Source organism: Muntiacus reevesi, chromosome 8, assembly GCF_963930625.1.
Source record: "Muntiacus reevesi chromosome 8, mMunRee1.1, whole genome shotgun sequence".
Classification (NCBI taxonomy): domain Eukaryota; kingdom Metazoa; phylum Chordata; class Mammalia; order Artiodactyla; family Cervidae; genus Muntiacus; species Muntiacus reevesi.
The window spans coordinates 69,667,458-69,686,471 of NC_089256.1; the positions used below are offsets into that span (position 1 = coordinate 69,667,458).

General features: G+C 37.7%; 1 protein-coding gene and 1 non-coding gene across 7 annotated transcripts in view; one reads left to right on the top strand and one right to left on the bottom strand.

Annotated features, from left to right (window-relative positions):
- Nucleotides 1–19,014, bottom strand: part of NAALADL2 (N-acetylated alpha-linked acidic dipeptidase like 2) — a 1,500,734-nt gene that overhangs the window by 1,032,357 nt on the left and 449,363 nt on the right. The gene's annotated exons all lie outside the window — the stretch shown is intronic.
- On the top strand, nt 91–162 carry TRNAC-ACA (transfer RNA cysteine (anticodon ACA)). The gene has a single exon. It is a non-coding gene; the product is annotated as a tRNA-Cys (tRNA).

A 19,014-nucleotide genomic window follows, 5' to 3' on the forward strand; every position in this document is an offset into this window, starting at 1 on the left:
TTTAAAAATGTGTTTTTAGAAAATGCCAAAATTATTTAAAAGAGCCATACACATCTTGCTAAGTTTATTTCTACATTGTTAGCCTTAACTTCCCTGGTGGCTCAGACGGTAAAGCGTCCGCCTACAATGCGGGAGGCCTGGGTTCGATCCCTGGGTTGGGAAGATCCCCTGGAGAAGGAAATGGCAACCCACTCCAGTACCCTTGCCTGAAAATAATCCCATGGACAGAGCAGCCTTGTAGGCTACAGTCCATGGGGTCGCAAAGAGTCGGACACTACTGAGCTACCCTATATGTATGTATGTATATATATGTATGTCCTTTTAAATAAAACTTTTAACATAGGCATTGCAGAAACATGAAAATGGTTCTGAATTTTCATTTTGTTGATGTTGTTTCTCTTCTGGCTACTTAAATATGTACCTTTGGTCTTCCCAGGAAAATTAAGTTGTATGCAAACAAACATAATTTTATCTCTTTTCTTCCAATATATATTCATTTTTCTTTCATATCTTATATCCAGAATAAAACCTACAAAGCTATTTTTATTATGAAAGGTAATAATGGTCATCCTAGTTTAGCTCTTGCCCTTTGCTTGTAGTATTTTTATAGTTTAAATGTTAGCTGAGGTTTTAATGTGTCTATTAATACACAAAAAATTATTTTACTATTCTCAGTCTTATTAGGAATGGTTATTAACACCAGCAAATTTTTTTTCCAACAAAGGAAATATTGCATTGTATGAATTATTTACAGTGAAGCTACCTTTGCTTTTCTGGGAATAATTCTAACTGGTGATATCATGGAATTCACTCACAATACTTCTAGTTTTTATTTACTAGTGATTCCCTAGCAGGTTAGTGTCTCTATTTAAAGGGACATTCTCCCATAACAATAGAAAATTAATTTTCCTTTTTTAAGTCTTAGTGTTCCTAAGAGATATTATAATTAAATAATGGTCAGAAAACATCTTTGAATACCTTAATTCCCCAAGTAATTTATTTATACATATAAAGATATCAGTAATTGTATAAATCTCCCATTTTAGATTTAGTTAGCAATTACTGTTCACAGAATTATAATAAAGCAGAAGTTGGTTGATGCATACTCACATATAACCTGAATATGTATAAACACACTCTATCTGATATTATAAATTTAACAAAATTATAATTTTAACAATTTTAATTATATAAAATTATAATTTTAACAAGGATTTGGTGGCAAATAAAGGCTTTTACAACTTTGGTTTGGCCTTTCCTTATCTAACACTTCCCAAGCAAATTAATTTTAGCCATTCTGGGCAGTTCCCTTAACCACTGTACTCATCCACATTTGTTTGCTTTTATTCACATCATGAGACGAGATGGTTAGATAGCATCACTGGTTCAATGGAACTTGAGCAAACTCTGGGAGACAGTGAGGGACAGAGGAACCTGGTGTGCTTCAGTCTTTGGAGTCACAAAGAGTTGGACGCAACTTAGCGAGTAAACAGCAACTCACATCATGTCTTTATTCTGAACAGTTCTTTCTACATTCTCTGCATTTCTTTCTGTTTTTGAAATCCCCCTTAATACTTATTCTATTGCCTTTCACAATCAAAATACTTTTTTCATAAGCCCCTTTTATGTTAATATTATTCACATGCCTTTGACACTAGAGTTTGAACTCATCCAGGATGATGCCAATGTCTGTTTATTTGGTATCCTCTGGGGTCACAGAATAGGAGCTCATTAACTCCAACCACTGAATGGATGCGTGGTATGAAATTCCTCATTACAAATTTACCCTGCCCTTTATATTCTAAAGAGACTGAATTTCACCTAAGGAATGTCTAATATGGAAGGATTGTTTTTCTTTGCTCTTTTATATATTCTGCTTCACTGTATTATACTGATAGAATGTTAGTGTCATTGTCTTTGTTACAGACAATGTTTTAGAGAGGCGTGATATGGATATTATCTTAAGGACACTCATGACCTCTAGTTCAACTGCAATATGAAATCATAGACTGCACTCATAAGGACAATACTGCAGTGAACCTCTCTCTATACACTTTTAAGAAACATTAAGGCGAAAATATCACATATACCCAAGCTGCCAATCCCCAGAGAGAATTTCTTTTGCATTTGTAATAAACTAAAAAGAAACTTCTTTCACAGCTGCTTTAGCATTAGGAAGAATATCTTTTCACCCATTTGACAGAGACTTATATAATCGCACGGATGTTGATCTTACTTAAATACAAGTATACAAGAAGAGGATGTAAGATTAGAAAAACAATTAAAAGAATTGATTGACTTCATAGAAGCTTTCTTTTCTTCCATAGAAATGCAAGGTAATTCAGTCATATCTTGTCAATTATTAATGCATTTTTTTTAATGCATGGATTAAAAAATGAAGTATTCTGTGTCTAGGCTCTGAATGTTGGATCTTATTTTAGATTTGCCCTTTTCATTCACTAGAGGCAGAGGGGCAACGATGAGAACAAGAAAAATAACTGCACACACAGGGCAGACAATGGCAGCCAGCAGGAGAGAAGGCAGGAAACTAAGGCAAGTGGTAGAATCAGAAGGCTGGAGGAAGTTAGATGGAAACCCCACATCCTCGTGTTTGTCTTTATATAAAACCCTGAAGAAGAAGAAAAGCAGTTAAAAGAGATTATAAATTAATGAGGTTTATAAGAATTGTATTGCCTGATAGACTAATGGCAATTTAAATAGGACTGGGTTACTTAGCGGAAACATAAAGAAAAGAAACATGATGAGAAATGCTAACATTTTAATATATAAGTACCTGAAAATTTTTAGTGGTTGATTTGTTTTGTACATGCTGGAAAAGTCAGAGGTTTAGGCAAAGGGAAAAATACCTTAGAATAAGAAAGTTATCTTAACTACAAATAAGCTACAAACCACCATGGGAATTACAAATCATGCTCAAATAAGTATGGGGGAGTCCTTGCATGGGCTTCCCTGGTAGCTCAAATGGTAAAATGTCTGCCTGCAATGTGGGAGACCTGGGTTCAATCCCTGGGTCGGGAAGATCCCCTGGAGAAGGAAATGGCAACCCACTCCAGTACTCTTGCCTGGAAAATTCCATGGATGGAGGAGCCTGGTAGGCTACAGTCCATAGGATTGCAAAGAGTAAGACATGACTGAGCAACTTCACTGGTTCACTGGTTGCATGGTGCTACAGAATATATCTTCTGTTTCTCAAAAAGTTGTGCCAAATATACTGAGGCAAATGGTTACAAAGTTTTTGAGGTTCAAGTTTAGGCAAATGGAATCAAATGTTTTTATTGTCACACAGCATTTTGAATCTGACAATGCTGTAATGACTTTTGGTTTCCAGTTAACCAAGCAAATAATTTGACTCAATTTATATGTTTATGTTGATATAGTAAACATGATTCAAACAGCACCATAATAATAGAGTATTTTGAAATCTATTACAACAAAACAAAGCATATAATTACATACTTATGCTAGTTACTGCTAGACAATAGAACATATGCACAGAATACAAATGCTCAGAACAAGATTGGTAAGCTTGATAAAATAAAAGCCCTAAATGATAGGGGTCACTACTGCAGATTCTTCAAACACAAGTTTCTCTCTTAGGATCACATCCTAACAGAAGAACATCCATCCTTTTCTCTCATGCAAATTAACAATATTGGCTACAATAAAAACTGCAAATAAGCAAATTTGGAAGAAGCAAAGAAAAAAGATATTTATTTGATTAACTTGGAGTGAAATGCAAGTGTGCTATTTGAACTGAAGACTCATGTCATCACTGATAACAGCAAGTCTATTTTACTGTGTGTGCTCAGTCACCCAGTCCTGTCTGACTCTTTGTGACCCCATGGACTGTATCTCACCAGGCTCCCCTGTCCCTGGGATTTTCCAGGCAAGTATACTGAAGTAGGTTGCCATTTCCTCCCACAAAGGACCTTCCCTACCCAGGGATCACACCTGCGTCTCCTGTGTCTTATGCACTGGCTGGAGGATTTTTTACCACCGTGCCACCTGGGAAGCACTTTTAACAATTTCCTATTTGGTCCTTCTATTCTTTTTGACCCTATCTTTTTTTTTTTCTTTTGACTCAGCCTCAACTAGACTTTCAAATATCAGTTTGATTGGCATAATTCCATACTATTATGCTTTTGAATTTAAATCCAGTGAGTTTGTGAAGTGAATGAAGTCGCTCAGTTGTGTCTGACTCTTTGTGACCCCATGGACTGTAGCCTGCCAGGGCCCTCCATCCATGGGATTTTCCAGGCAAGAATACTGGCGTGGGTTACAATTTCCCTCTCCAGGGGATCTTCCCGAGTGAGCTTATTCAACAATAAAATATGGACAACTTGGCTCTGTGAAATATGAGCTAAAATATACTTTATAATAATCACGATCCATAAAATAACTATCACAATTTCAGTAATTTAGCCAATAGTATAGAGTCCTGATGAACAAAATGAAATCAGCCAAATTCGTGAATGTTTCACTTTGAATGTATTAGTCTCACCATCAAGCTTTGTAGATGCACATCCCTCACTCACTGTGCCTGCAACAATAGTCACTTTTGCCGGGAATTACGCCTTGAAGAACAGGAGTTCACAGATAACCAATACATTCTTAAAAATCACCATTTCTTTACATTTGGTATCATTTAAATAGTAACATACTGACAATTCAGAAGAGGGGGGAAAAAAAGCACAATGCAGCTAAACTTCATAAAACTATTTATAAACCTTCAGAAACAATAGTTCCCAGACTTGACCATACTATTTCAGTCTCATAATTGAATTCCAAGGTCATTTTAATGCAAATATATTATTAAGGTTGGTGCAAACATAATTGCAGTTTAGGACTGTGAATTTTAAATATAACTTTAAATAACTTAAAGCATTATAAATCGAACACATCTTTATTAATCAAAATAGGAAACACAATCAACACATTTTTGCCAACAAGAAACAAGTTTGTTTATTCCTGTAGCATAAAAATCCTGCTTTGGAATTCGATGAAATCTTGGAAAGCATTCCTTGCCACCTGCTGATTCTGGAAGCATTTTCCCTGCAAAAAGTTGTTGAGATGCTTAAAGAAGTGGTGGTCAATTGGTGAGAAGTCAAGTGAATATGGTGGATGAGGCAAAATTTCATAGACCAATTCATTCAACTTTTGAAGCATTGGTTGTACAATGTGCAGTCAGGGGCTGTTTTCAGCTTGCTGAGCGTGTTTCTCAGATGTAATGGTTTTGTTAGGGGAAGCACACTGACTGAAACCGCCCACCCTGGGCAGGCTCTTTAGTAACCATTCACATGAGTTGTTTTATGACAGGAGCTCCTGGTAGGGAACACGGAACTAATAAGCCACCACCAACCGAAAGAGTTCGGGAAAGGTCAAAAGAAGACACTGCGTGTCCATCCACTTCCCAGAATCCCTCTCGCTAGCATCCATCTTGGCTGAGCGATGCATGCGCCACCAGGAAAGACTCTGAACTAGAACAATTGGCCAAAGACAACCGGAAATTAATCCCATCATCATAAAACCCAAGACTGCGAGCCACGTGGCAGAGCAGTCCTCCTGGGTTCCCTTACCCTCCTGCTCTCCACCAGAGCGCCCTTTCCCAATAAAATCTCTTGCTTAGTCAGCACATGTGTCTCCTCGGACAATTCACTTCTGAGTGTTAGACAAGAGCCCAGTTTCAGGCCCTGGAAGGGGTCCCCCTTCCTGCAACAGTTTCACCAGGATTCAGAAAGTTGTAGTGGATCAGAGGGGCAGCAGACCACCAAACAGTGAGCATGGGCCCTTGTGGGAGCAAGTTTGGCTTTGGGAGATGCTTTGGATCTTCTTCTCCATCCAATCACTGAGCTGGTGCTCATTGGTTGTCATATAAAATCCACTTTTAATCACATCACATTCTGGTCAAGAAATAATTTATTGTTGTTACATAGAATAAGAGAAGACAATGCTTCAAAAGGCTTTGACTTGTGGTCAGCTTATGAGGCACCCACTTATCAAGCTTTTTCACCTTTCCACTTGCTTTAAATGCCAAATAACCATAGAATGGTCAACATAGAGTTCTTCAGCAACTTCTCACGTAGTTGTTAGAGGATTAGCTTCATCGATCCTCTCAGTGGGTCATTGTCAACTTCTGATGGCTGACCACTGCTCTCCTCATCTTCAAGGTTCTTGTCTCCTTTGCAAAACTTTTTTTTTTTACTTTTATTTATTTATTTAACTTTAGAATATTGTATTGGTTTTGCCATACACTGACTTGAATCCGCCATGGGTGTACATGTGTTCCCCATCCTGAACCCCCCTCCCACCTCCCTCCCCATCCCATCCCCCTGGGTTATCCCAGTGCACCAGCCCCGAGCACCGTGTATCATGCATCAGACCTGGACTGGCGATTCATTTCAAATATGTTAATTTATATGTTTCAATGCCATTCTCCCATATCATCCCACCCTTGCCCTCTCCCACAGAGTCCAAAAGACTGTTCTATACATCTGTGTCTCTTTTGTTGTCTCGCATACAGGGTTATAATTACCATCTTTCTAAATTCCATATATATGTGTTAGTATATTGTATTGGTGTTTCTCTTTCTGGCTTACTTCACTCTGTATAATAGGCTCCAGTTTCATCCACCTCATTAAACTGATTCAAATGTATTCTTTTTAATGGCTGAGTAATATTCCATTGTGTATATGTACCACAGCTTTCTTATCCATTCACCTGCTGATGGACATCTAGGTTGCTTCCATGTCCTGGCTATTATAGACAGTGCTGCAATGAACATTGGGGTGCACGTGCCTCTTTCAATTCTGGTCTCCTCTGTGTGTATGCCCAGCAGTGGGATTGCTGGGTCATATGGCAGTTGTATTTCCAGTTTTTAAAGGAATCTCCACACTGTTCTCCATAGTGGCTGTACTAGTTTGCATTACCACCAAGAGTGTAAGAGGGTTCCCTTTTCTCCACACCCTCTCCAGCCACCACTGTGCTGTATGTTTGTTAGCACTTCTGGGCCAAATGCATTGTTGATGTGGCAAGTTGTTTCCTCTGCTTTATGACTCATTTTGAACTTGAATAAAAGAAACACTCAAATTTGCTCTTTGTCTAACTTCATTTCCCTAATCTAAAATAAATATACAATAAACAGCAAGTAATAAGTCATTAGCAAAAAACATAAAGGAAGATATATGTGTTAAAATGTCTATAACATAACCACATTTATTTAAGAAAATATTACAGTATCAAATGCCAAAGTTCAACCGTGCAAAACCACAAATACTTCTGCATCAATCTAATACATTGGACTATTATAGCTTTTGAAATATCTTTAATTTGAAAATGAGTGTTTATATTACTAAAATGATTTCAAATTGAGATGTTGATACATGTGCACAGGTGTCTAGTTTTTGCTGCCCCATAAGCCCATAAAAATGAATGCTAATATATAAGAATAAAAGAAATTTTACATGTGGGTTCTAAACCAAGAAATGGTGTTATTCCCAGGCAGAAACATCAGTACTTTTCAACGGTCATGTAACTGGGCTGAAGAAGACCCTGAGGGTCAATCTTTTGAGTTCTAAGTAAAATTCTACTTAAGAAATAAGAGGAGTAGCTCCTAGTCAATTCCCAGAAAAAGCCCTTCAATCAAAGAGGTTGGGTGTGAGAAGAGATGGAGCCTGAACAAAGCAGACCCCATATAAACAGATTATTCTTCACTGTCACAGATTGGCTTCATCTGGAAGTATCTGGTTAGGGAAGTACCAAAGCCCATTTCAAATCCAGTGGCTGAAGGAAGCAAAACTGGAAGAGGTCAGCAAATTGCAGTGAGGTGCCACAGGGAGTATGATAGAAGCACCAGGAACAGCAGAATCTTGTCTGTGAGATGTCAAACTTGTCATAGTAAGGAGGGGAGGACATGACAGGAGATCTGTCACAGTCTAAAGAAAAAGTTTAGGAGAAAAATTATTTCTGAATTTGCCCACAGTTGTAACCCCACACCCATTTTCTACATAACTAGGACTTAAATATGCAATGTAACTAGGCAACACTTCAATATTTGTCCAAGCTCACTGACAAAACTCAGATGTTTAAGAAGAACCTGCAGTATAAGAGCCTGCAGAACTGTTCAGTGAGGGCTACTGGGTTCATTTACATAAAAAAGAGAAAAATAATAATAAAATTTTAACTCACAGTTAAAATAAGATTTTGGAAAATATTGCATCAAAGAAATGAAAGAAAGAATAGAAGTGGAACAATGCATAATGAGAAAAATTAATGGCTAGAGATAAAAATATGATTTTCAAATTTAAAATTGGAATAGGGAGGGGGAGAAGCCAATATGGCGGAGGAATAGGACAAGGAGACCACTTTCTCCCCTACAAATTCATCGAAAGAACATTTGAACACTGAGCAAACTTCACAAAACAATGTCTGGCCACTAGCAGAAGACATCAGGCGCCCAGAGAAGCAGCCCATCGTCTTCGAAAGGAGGTAGGACAAAATATAAAAGATAAAAGAGAGACAAAAGAGCTAGGGACAGAGACCCATCCCAGGAAGGGAGTCATAATAGAGGAAGTTTCCAAACACCAGGAAACTCTCTCACGGGCGGGTCTGGGGGAAGTTTTCTAATCTCGGAGGGCAACCTAACTGGGAGGAAAAATAAATAAAACCCACAGATTACATGCCTAAAAGCAATTGCCAGCAGAAAAGTACCCCAGATGCCCGCATCCGCCACCAGCAAGTGGGGGCAGAACGGAGAGGAGCGGGCAGCATTGCTTAGGGTAAGGACCGGGCCTGAATGCCCTGAGGACAATCGGAGGGAGTTAACATGAGATAGCAACTTAAACTGTGGGATAGCAAGAGAGAGAGAGAAAATTAACTGGCCTGAACACACTGCTGGCCGGTAGAACAAAGGGACTGAGCAATTCCAGAGATGAGCTAGCCAGCAGCGGACCGGCCCATGCCTGCCAGAGGCAGGAGGCAGGGGGGAGGGGAAAGGGGCAAACTCAGCCCCAGAGACGGCACCCCTATCAAACTGCAGACAGGCCTCCAGTTTCTAACCAAAGACTTCCTGAGATTCTGGATGGTCGACATCCGCCGGGAGGGTCGTGGCTAGAGGCCAGCTACTGAGAATAGACACAAGGCGCACACACCCGACAGGCTCAGAAACTGAGGCTGGGACCACGGAGGGGAGAAGGCGCACCGCACCCGGGGAGAGTGCACCCGTCAAGCTCCTGGCTGTCTGAGCTGCACGGGTCGGGGAAGGCACAAAACGCAGGCCCAGCCGAGTCCGTGCTTTTGTGTAGTACCCGAAAACTGGAACCACAGGCAATGCAGGGGCCCGCTCCATATAGAGCAGCCAGGAGTCTGAGCAATGTAGACAGGGAAAGCACACAGCCGTGAGCGGGAGCAAACCCAGTGTGGCCAGAACACTGCGAGTGCTCCCCACACACAGCGATATCTGTCTGCAGCGCCCCACCCTCCCCGCAGCAGGACTGAACCAGCGAACCTGAACAAGAGACCACCTCCGCACGCCTGTGTCAGGGCGGAAATTAGACACTGAAGAGACCGGCAAACAGAAGCTAAATAAACAAAGGGAACCACTTCAGAAGGGACCTGTGCAACAGATTAAAATCCCTGTAGGTAACACGGACTACACCAGAAGGGGCCTATAGATATCGAGAAGTGTAAGCTGGAACAAGGAGCTATCTGAAACTGAACTGAACCCACACTGACCGCAACAGCTCCAGACAATTCCTAGATATAGTTTTACTTTTTTTTTTAATTAAAAAAATTTTTTTTCTATTCTTTTCTATTTTTATTTTTTCTCTTTTATTTTCTTTTAAAATTCCCTATTACTCCCCCATTACTCCTTAACTTTCATTTTCATTTTCAAATATTTTTACTATTTTTTTTAACTAGGAAAATAATTTTTTTCTTTTTTTCTCTTATTTTCTTTTAAAGTCCTGTATTACTCCTTAATTTTCATTTTCATTTCACTATAACCTTGCAAAAAAAAAAAAGGAGATGCCCTATTTTTAAACCAAACTTCATATATATTGCTAAAATTTTTGTGTTTTTGTTTTTAATATTGTATTTTTAAGAGTCTAACCTCTATTCTAGATTTTTATTCTTTGTTTTTCAGTATTTGATATCAATTTTGGACATTTAAGAATCCAATATTCAGTACCCATTTTTATTCAGGAGTGTGTTGATTACTCTCCCACTTTTGACTCTGTTTTCTACCTCAGAACACCTCTATTTCCTCCTTTCCCCTTTTCTTCCCAATCCAATTCTGTGAATCTCTGGGTTTCTGGGCTACGGAGAACACAATGGGAACAGACAACTGCGTAGATCTGTCTCTCTCCTCTTCAGGCCCCCTTTTTCTCCTCCTACTCAACTCTATCTCCCTCCTCCCTCTCCTCTTCTTCATGTAACTCTGTGAACTTCTATGGGTGTCCCTCACGGGGGAGAATCTTTTCATCATTAACCTAGAAGATTTATTATCAGTGCTGTATAGTTGGAGAAGTCTTGAGACTACTGGAAGAATAAAACTAAAATCCAGAGGCAGGAGACTTAAGCCCCAAACCAAAGAAGACCAGAAACCTTCTGACTACATCGAACATTAAGTAATAAGAGACCATCCAAAAGCCTCCATACCTACACTGAAACCAACCACCACCCAAGAGCCAATAAGTTCCAGAGCAAGTCATACTACGCGAATTCTCCAGCAATGCAGGAACATAGCCCTGAGCGTCAACTTACAGGCTGCCCGAAGTCACACCTAACACATAGACCCATCTCAAAACTCATTACTGGACACTCCATTGCACTCCAGAGTGAAGAAATCCAGTTCCATACACCAGAACACTGACACAAGCTTCCCTAACCAGGAAACCTTGACAAGCCAATCGTCTAACCCCACCCACTGGGTGAAACCTCCACAATAAAAAGGAACCACAGACCTCCAGAATACAGAAAGCTCACTCCAGACACAGCAATCTAAACAAGATGAAAAGGTAGAGAAATACCCAACAGGTAAAGGAACATGAAAAATGCCCACCAAGTCAAACAAAAGAGGAGATAGGGAAACTACCTGAAAAAGAATTTAGAATAATGATAATGAAAATGATCCAAAATCTTGAAAACAAAATGGAGTTACAGGTAAATAGCCTGGAGACAAAGATTGAGAAGATGCAAGAAATGTTTAATAAGGACCTAGAAGAAATAAAAAAGTCGAATAGAAATGAATAATGCAATAAATGAGATCAAAAACACTCTGGAGGGAACCAAGAGTAGAATAACAGAGATAGAAGACAGGATAAATGGGGTAGAAGATAAAATGGTGGAAATATATGAAGTAGAGAGGAAAAAAGAATCAAAAGAAATGAGGACAACCTCAGGGACCTCTGGGACAATGTGAAATGCCCCAACATTTGAATCATAGGACTCCCAGAAGGAGACAAAAAGAAAGGCCATGAGAAAATACTTGAGGAGATAATAGCTGAAAACTTCCCTAAAATGGGGAAGGAAACAGTTACACAGGTCCAAGAAACCCAGAGAGACCCAAACAGGATAAACCCAAGGTGAAACATCCCAAGACACATATTATTCAAATTAACAAAGATCAAATACAAAAAACAAATATTAAAAGCAGCAAGGGAGAAACAATAAATAACACACAAAGGGATTCCCATAAGGATAACAGCTGATCTATCAATAGAAACCCTCCAGGCCAGAAGGGAATGGCAGGACATACTTAAAGTAATGAAAGAGAATAACCTACAACCTAGATTACTGTACCCAGCAAAGATCTTATTCAGATATGAAAGAGAATTCAAAAGCTTTAGAGACAAGCAAAAACTGAGAGAATTCAGCACCACCAAACCAGCTCTTCAACAAATGCTAAAGGATCTTCTCTAGACAGGAAACACAGAAAGGTTGTATAAACCTGAACCCAAAACAACAAAGTAAATGTCAACAGGACCATATCTATCAATAATTAACTTAAATGTGAATGAGTTGAATGCCCCAACCAAAAGACAAAGACTGGCTGAATGGATACAAAAATAAGACCCCTAAATATGCTGTCTACAAGAGACCCACCTCAAAACAGAGACACATACAGCCTAAAAGTGAAGGGCTGGAAAAAAATATTTCACACAAACGGAGACCAAAAGAAAGCAGGAGTTGCAATACTCATATCAGATAAAATTGACTTTAAAATAAAGGCTGTGAAAAGAGACAAAGAAGGACACTACATAATGATCAAAGGATCAATCTAAGAAGAAGATATAGCAATTATAAATATATATGCACCCAACATAGGAGCACCACAATATGTAAGGCAAATGCTAATGAGTATGAAAGAGGAAATTAATAGTAACACAATAATAGTGGGAGACTTTAATACCCCACTCACAACTATGGAGAGATAAACTAAACAGAAAATTAACAAGGAAACACAAAATTTAAATGGCACAACGGACACAATTGATATCTATAGGACATTTCACCTGAAAACAATCAAACTTCACCTTTTTCTCAAGTGCACACAGAGCCTTCTCCAGAATAGATCACATCCTGGGCCATAAATCTAGTCTTGGAAAATTAAAAAAAAAGAATTGAAATCATTCCAGTCATCTTTTCTGACCACAGTGCAGTAAGATTAGATCTCAATTAAAGGAAAAAAATTATTAAAAATTCAAACATATGGAGGCTAAATAGCACGCTTGTGAATAACCAACAAATCATAGAAGAAATCAAAAAAGAAGTCAAAATATGCATAGAAATGAGTGAAAATGAAAACACAACAACCCAAAACCTATGGGACACTGTAAAAGCAGTGCTAAGGGGAAGGTTCATAGCATTACAGGCTTACCTCAAGAAACAAGAAAAAAAGTCAAATAAATAACCTAACTCTACATCTAAAGCAACTAGAGAAGGAAGAAATGAAGAACCCCAGGGTTAGCAGAAGGAAAGAAATCTTAAAAATTAGGGCAGAAATGAATGCAAAAGAAACTAAAGTGACCATAGCAAAAATCAACAAAGCTAAAAGCTGATTTTTGAAAAAAAAAATAAACAAAATTGATAAACTGTTAGCAAGACACAGTAAGAAACAAAGGGAGAAGAACCAAATTAACAAAATTAGAAAAGAAAATGTAGAGATCACAACAGATAACACTGAAATACAAAGGATGATAAGAGACTAGTACTAGCAGCTCTATGCCAATAAAATGGACAACTTGGAAGAAATGGACAAATTCTGAGAAAAGTATAACCTTCCAAAACTGAACCAGGAAGAAATAGAAGATCTAAACAGACCCATCACAAACAAGGAAATCGAAACTGGAATCAGAAATCTTCCAGCAAACAAAAGCCCAGGACCAGATGGCTTCACAGCTGAATTCTACCAAAAATTTAGAGAAGAGCTAACACCTGTCTTACTCAAACTCTTCCAGAAAATTGCAGAAGAAGGTTAACTTCCAAACTCATTCTATGAGGCCACCATCACCCTAATTCCAAAACCAGACAAAGATGCCACAAAAAAAGAAACCTACAGGTCAATATCACTGATGAACATAGATGCAAAAATCCTTAACAAAATTCTAGCAAACAGAATCCAACAACATATTAAAAAAATCATACATCATGACCAAGTGAGTTTTATCCCAGGAATGCAAGGATTCTTTAATATCCACAAATCAATCAATGTAATACACCACATTAACAAATTGAAAGATAAAAACCATGATTATCTCAATAGATGCAGAGAAAGCCTTTGACAAAATTCAACACTCATTTATGATTAAAACTCTCCAGAAAGCAGGAATAGAAGGAACATACCTCAACACAATAAAAGCTATATATGACAAACGCACAGCAAGCATTATCCTCAATGGTGAGAAACTGAAAGCATTTCCCCTGAAATCAGGAATAAGACAAGGGTGCCCTCTCTCACCGATACTATTCAACATAGTTTTGGAAGTTTTGGCCACAGCAATCAGAGCAGAAAAAGAAGTGAAAGGAATCCAGATAGGAAAAGAAGAAGTGAAACTCACGCTGTTTGCAGATGACATGATCCTCTACATAGAAAACCCTAAAGACTCTACCAGAAAATTACTAGAGCTAATCAACGAATATAGTAAAGTTGCAGGATATAAAATTAACACACAGAAATCCCGTGCATTCCTATACACTAACAATGAGAAAACAGAAAGAGAAATTAAGGAAACAATACCATTCACCATTGCAACAAAGAATAAAATACTTAGGAGCATATCTATCTAAAGAAACAAAAGACATATACATAGAAAACTAAGAAACACTGATGAAAGAAATCAAAGAGGACACAAACAGATGGAGAAATATACCGTGTTCATGGATTGGAAGAATCAATATTGTGAAAATGACTATACTACCCAAAGCAACCTATAGATTCAATGCAATCCCTATCAAGCTACCAACAGTATTTTTCACAGAATTAGAACAAATAATTTCACAATTTGTATGGAAATACAAAAAACCTCGAATAGCCAAAGTAATCTTGAGAAAGAAGAATGGAACTGGAGGAATCAACCTCCCTGACTTCAGACTCTACTACAAAGCCACAGTCATCAACACAGTATGATACTGGCACAAAGACAGAAATATAGATCAATGGAACAGAATAGAAAGCCCAGAGATAAATTCATGAACCTGTGGACACCTTATCTTCAACAAAGGAGGCAAGGATATACAATGGAAAAAAGACAACCTCTTTAACAAGTGATGCCGGGAAAACTGGTCAACCACTTGTAAAAAATGAAACTAGAACACTTTCTAACACCATACACAAAAATAAACTCAAAATGGATTAAAGATCTAAATGTAAGACCAGAAACTATAAAACTCCTAGAGGAGAACATAGGCAAAACACTCTCCAACATAAATCACAGCAGGAACGTCAATGACACACCTCCCAGAATATTGAAAATAAAAGCAAAAATAAACAAATGGGACCTAATGAAACTTAAAAGCTTTTGCACAACAAAGGAAACTATAAGTAAGGTGAAAAGAAAGCTCTCAGATTGGGAGAAAATAATAGCCAATGAAGAAACAGACAAAGGATTAATCTCAAAAATATACAAGCAACTCCTGCAGCTCAATTCCAGAAAAATAAATGACCCAATCAAACAATGGGCCAAAGAACTAAACAGACATTTCTCCAAAGAAGACATACAGATGGCTAACAAACACATGAAAAGATGCTCAATATCACTCAATTTCAGAGAAATGCAAATCAAAACCACAATGAGGTACCATTACACGCCAGTCAGGATGGCTGCTATCCAAAAGTCTACAAGCAATAAATGCTGGAGATGGTGTGGAGAAAAGGGAACCCTCTTACACTCTTGGTGGGAATGCAAACTAGTATAGCCACTATGGAGAACAGTGTGGAGATTTCATAAAAAACTGGAGATAGAACTGCCATATGACCCAGCAATCCCACTTCTGGGCATACACACCGAGGAAACCAGATCTAAAAGAGACACGTGCACCCCAGTGTTCATCACAGCACTGTTTATAAAAGCCAGGACATGGAAGCAACCTAGATGCCCATCAGTAGACGAATGGATAAGGAAGCTGTGGTACATATGCACCATGGAATATTACTCAGCCATTAAAAGGAATTCATTTGAATCAGTTCTAATGAGATGGATGAAACTGGAGCCTATTATACAGAGTGAAGTAAGCCAGAAAGATAAAGACCAATACAGTGTACTAACACATATATATGGAATTTAGAATGATGGTAATGATAACCCTATATACAAAACAGGAAAAGAGACACACAGATGTACAGAACAGATTTTTGGACTCTGTGGGATAAGGCGAGGGTGGGATGTTTGAGAGAACAGCATCGAAACATGTATATTATCTAGGGTGAAACAGATCACCAGCCCAGGTTGGATGCATGAGACAAGTGCTCAGGCCTTGTACACTGGGAAGACTCAGAGGGATTGGGTAGAGAGGGAGATTGGAGGGGGAATCGGGATGGAGAATATATGTAAATCCATGGCTGATTCATGTCAATGTATGCCAAAAACCACTACAATATTGTAACGTAATTAGCCTCCAACTAATAAAAGTAAATTGAAAAAAATAAAATAAAATTGGAATAGAGGAAGTGAATATCAGATTGGATACTATGGAAATATCAAATAAGTAAACCAGAAGACAAACTCAAGAAATTCTCTCAGAACTCACAGGAAAAACAATAAAGAATAATAATGGTAATAATTGTTCAGAGATCTGAAAGGTGTCCGAGAAGATCAAAACTACTTAACAATAGAAATTTCAGAAGAATGATAAAAAAGAAAAAATCAGTGAAATCAATCTCCCCAAACTTATTAAATACCTGAGAATATATTGATAGGTTTAAATGCTCAGGATCTCCCCAAAATGAAACAATAGAGAGCTACATTTTTAACACAGTAAGTTTTTTGAATTTCAAGGTAAATGGAAAATCTCTCCACTTATCTGTGTTTGAAATAAAGAGAAGGTTTACTTCAAACTTTGCTTCTGTGCTACTAAATATGACAAAGCAATGTAGCATTATGTTCAAAGTTTTTGGAGAAAATGTTTATTACTCAGTAGTATCAGATGGTAAAGAATCCACCCTCAATGAGGGAGGTCTGTGTTCAGTCCATAGGTTGGGAAGATTCCCTGGAGGAGGGCTTGGCAACCCACTCCAATATTCTTGCCTGGAGAATTCCATGGACAGAGGAACCTGGGGGGCTACAGTTTATGGGCTCGCAAAGAGTTGGACACGACTGAAACGACTTTGCACCACACAGCACATAGTGCTTGTGTGTGAAGGCAATAGAATATGTTTATAGTATACAAGGTATGTTAAATACATTTCTGTTCAGGATAATTACTTAAAGCCTGTCTCTAGCTACTTGGGAGATAAAATAATGAAACCAAGCAAATATTCATCATGCTATAAGGATAAATTGCTTGATATTAAAATGACATAGAACAAAATATAAATATCAATGATTATTGCTGGTTATAAATCCTATGCAAATCAAAAAATGTCTTAAAAAGAATAGATATAAATATGAAAAACAAAGTAAAATGGATTTAGCAATCAGATTACATGAATAAGGGCTTCCCGGTGGCTGAGATGATAAAGAATCTGCCTGCAATGCAGGAGAACTGGGCTCAGTCCCTGGGTCTAGATGATACCTTGGAGAAGGGAATAGTTACCCACTCCAGTATTCTTCCCTGGTGAATTCCATGGACAGTTGAGTCTGATAGGTTATGGTCCATGGAGTTGCAAAGAGTCAGACACGACTTGAGTAATGCTTCATATGAATAAAAACTGAAAGTAATATAAGTGAAGGGAAAAGGTACTAAAAGTTTTCCTTGGACAGGAAATAATCAATGCAGTCAATATAGGAAATGAAATGATTATAGGACCTAGCAAAATTGCAGCCAAGATCATCCTTTAAGTCTTTTATAATTCTAAACACATAAATTGTATATAAATACAACAGCAGAGAAGCAAAATCAAAGAATTAAAAAAGTATTGTCACATTTTGTTACAAAATAAAGGAGTCAAGTAAATTGAGGGATCTCTGTCATTTAGAACTAAACCTCTCAAAGAACTACCAATGGAAACATGAAACAAAGCAATACCACAGAAATCTGAAATGTCCCATGTCTTCAAATATAATTTGAAGTTTTGTGACTTTCTAACTAGATTGTTCATATTGATAAAAAATAACTATCAGTTACAAAACATGTATTCTTTTTTGAGCCTTTGAGTTTTAATACAAACTTATTGAAGGAAATGTTTATACCTAATTTATTTTTGCAATTTGCCACAAAGTATATAGCACATGCTAAGCACCCAAGTATTTGAGTGACTGAATGAAAGTTCATTATAAAGATCATTTAAATGTTTTTGTGTACTTCTTTATAAAGGTGAGTTTATAACTTTAGAAACATTTAAATTAATTTAAAAACCATTCGGTCATGCATTTATTCAGGGCACATATTCTTTAAAAAATAAAAGTCAAATCTGTGTTGTATTTATAGACTGTTAGTTCTATTTATTGAGAGAGAGTGAGAGACCCAGAGGTAAAGGCTGAATCTCAATGAATGGAACAGAGGAAAGCAGGTCACTGTGCTTTCCAACATATTACACTTCCAGCTACAAACACCACAAACTTTGCTGGGGGAAAAAAAAGCTTTCCTTTTTCTTCTATTCTTCACATAAAGCCAGAATGATCTTTTCAAAACATGAATCAGTTCATGTCACTGCCTCACTTTTTAAACCTTCTAATGACTTCCTATTATACTTAGGATTCAATCCAAACTTCTAAGTCTGCAAAATCCTCTCTTACCAAGCCATTGCCTGCTCTTTCACCTCATTGTCTCACAGCTCTTTTGTCCTTGGTCACAACATTCTAGACTCCCTAACATTCTTTTTCTTTTTTTTTCCCTTCCTCAAAAGTTTCAGTCTTAGTTCTTACAATTTTTTTCTTCTAGGGACACTTTTTCCTATGACCTTCATATTGCTGATTTCCTTCCATTATTTAAGGCTCAACACTAAATTTTCTAAAAGACCCAACCTGATAATACTGTCTAGAGAGGTCAGACCTCCATAACCCCTCCATGTGCCAAGACTCTCTTATATTTTCCTCTTAAAACTGATCACCAGTTGACATAATCTCATGTTTGTGCAGTTTATTTGTTAATTGTCTGTCTCCCTTCTGTGACATTCCATTAAAACATACACTCCTTGAGAGGAGAGATATTACATATATTGCTCAACCTGTAACCACATCTACGACAATGAAATACTGGAATGGATGAATGTAGAAATCATTTTTTTAAACTTAAGCTCAGAAAATATTGGCCAGGGGAAATTTCAGGAGTACATATAGTAGCCAACTAATAGTGATATTAATCACTTCTAATATAACAATAATCATATATGCTCGAAGC